The sequence below is a fragment of the Schistocerca serialis genome, unplaced genomic scaffold, assembly GCF_023864345.2.
Source record: "Schistocerca serialis cubense isolate TAMUIC-IGC-003099 unplaced genomic scaffold, iqSchSeri2.2 HiC_scaffold_1153, whole genome shotgun sequence".
Lineage (NCBI taxonomy): Eukaryota > Metazoa > Arthropoda > Insecta > Orthoptera > Acrididae > Schistocerca > Schistocerca serialis.
The window spans coordinates 120,001-122,500 of record NW_026047352.1 but is presented as its reverse complement, the minus strand read 5'-3'; the positions used below and the strand labels follow the sequence as shown (position 1 = coordinate 122,500).

Here is a 2,500-nt window from a genome sequence, read left to right as displayed (position 1 = left end):
GAATGGCGCAGACCATGCTGCGTCTGATGTCCCCGCCTCAGCTCCTCTACGTATTCCCGCACCATCGTCCTGTGTGCCACCGTCCTCCTCCTGCACTTGATGGCATCCAGGGTACGGTGCGGAAACAGGGGTAGAAGCTCCTGGTTTGCAAAGAGGACTTTGGAGTCACTGGCACAGAGAAGCCTAGCCTCCGCCAGGGCGAGCTCCCGCATTTCTTCTTCCGCCCACCGAGCTCGCTTCCTATCAGTTGCAATCTCCGCATTTGCCGCTTCCGGATGGGCGCGGCGGCGGTGTTGTCCGAGCCCGATCTTGCTGCGGAAGGCACGGCTGCAAATGCTGCAGTGGAACCATGGCTCCACGGCCTCCTCTACTTCAGGGACGGTTGGCAGGCTAGCAGTCGGGACTGTTAGGCCGGGTCCTTCAGCGGAAGGCCCGGTACCCGTGTTTTCTTCTCTTGTTGTCCCAACATTAAGGGTTATGCGATGGAGGGCTGGTAACCCCCCAAAGCCCCAAGTGCGGACTTCCACTCTGCTTACCAGTCCTATCAAGGACTGGCGTATCGGCGGGCCCACGGGAAGGGGGGAAGCCGCAGGCAAGGAGAGGCTAAGAGGGCATGGCCCATGTATTGCGCTTCACTTGCCCAGTAACTATGAGAGTCATAGTTACTCCCGCCGTTTACCCGCGCTTGCTTGAATTTCTTCACGTTGACATTCAGAGCACTGGGCAGAAATCACATTGCGTCAACACCCGCTAGGGCCATCGCAATGCTTTGTTTTAATTAGACAGTCGGATTCCCCCAGTCCGTGCCAGTTCTGAGTTGATCGTTGAATGGCGGCCGAAGAGAATCCGCGCACCCGCGCGCCCCCGGAGGAGCACGCTAAGGCGGACGCGGCCTCGCAGCAAGGAAGATCCGTGGGAGGCCAAGGCACGGGACCGAGCTCGGATCCTGCACGCAGGTTGAAGCACCGGGGCGCGAACGCCGCGCAGGCGCGCGCATCCTGCACCGCCGGCCAGCACGAGGCCGACCAACGGCGAGAGCAGACCACGCCCGCGCTAAACGCCCGCACTTACCGGCACCCCTACGGCACTCACCTCGCCCAGGCCTGGCACGTTAGCGCTGACCCACTTCCCGACCAAGCCCGACACGCCCCGATCCTCAGAGCCAATCCTTATCCCGAAGTTACGGATCCAATTTGCCGACTTCCCTTACCTACATTATTCTATCGACTAGAGGCTCTTCACCTTGGAGACCTGCTGCGGATATGGGTACGAACCGGCGCGACACCTCCACGTGGCCCTCTCCCGGATTTTCAAGGTCCGAGGGGAAGATCGGGACACCGCCGCAACTGCGGTGCTCTTCGCGTTCCAAACCCTATCTCCCTGCTAGAGGATTCCAGGGAACTCGAACGCTCATGCAGAAAAGAAAACTCTTCCCCGATCTCCCGACGGCGTCTCCGGGTCCTTTTGGGTTACCCCGACGAGCATCTCTAAAAGAGGGGCCCGACTTGTATCGGTTCCGCTGCCGGGTTCCGGAATAGGAACCGGATTCCCTTTCGCCCAACGGGGGCCAGCACAAAGTGCATCATGCTATGACGGCCCCCATCAACATCGGATTTCTCCTAGGGCTTAGGATCGACTGACTCGTGTGCAACGGCTGTTCACACGAAACCCTTCTCCGCGTCAGCCCTCCAGGGCCTCGCTGGAGTATTTGCTACTACCACCAAGATCTGCACCGACGGCGGCTCCAGGCAGGCTCACGCCCAGACCCTTCTGCGCCCACCGCCGCGACCCTCCTACTCGTCAGGGCTTCGCGGCCGGCCGCAAGGACCGGCCATGACTGCCAGACTGACGGCCGAGTATAGGCACGACGCTTCAGCGCCATCCATTTTCAGGGCTAGTTGCTTCGGCAGGTGAGTTGTTACACACTCCTTAGCGGATTCCGACTTCCATGGCCACCGTCCTGCTGTCTTAAGCAACCAACGCCTTTCATGGTTTCCCATGAGCGTCGATTCGGGCGCCTTAACTCGGCGTTTGGTTCATCCCACAGCGCCAGTTCTGCTTACCAAAAGTGGCCCACTTGGCACTCCGATCCGAGTCGTTTGCTCGCGGCTTCAGCATATCAAGCAAGCCGGAGATCTCACCCATTTAAAGTTTGAGAATAGGTTGAGGTCGTTTCGGCCCCAAGGCCTCTAATCATTCGCTTTACCGGATGAGACTCGTACGAGCACCAGCTATCCTGAGGGAAACTTCGGAGGGAACCAGCTACTAGATGGTTCGATTAGTCTTTCGCCCCTATACCCAGCTCCGACGATCGATTTGCACGTCAGAATCGCTACGGACCTCCATCAGGGTTTCCCCTGACTTCGTCCTGGCCAGGCATAGTTCACCATCTTTCGGGTCCCAACGTGTACGCTCTAGGTGCGCCTCACCTCGCAATGAGGACGAGACGCCCCGGGAGTGCGGAGGCCGCCGCCCCGTGAAGGGCGGGGAAGCCCCATCC

The 2,500-nt window shown here is 59.7% G+C and overlaps 1 pseudogene; it reads right to left on the bottom strand.

Annotated features, from left to right (window-relative positions):
• LOC126432724 (large subunit ribosomal RNA) overlaps window positions 1-2,500 on the bottom strand; it is a 7,809-nt pseudogene that overhangs the window by 4,279 nt on the left and 1,030 nt on the right.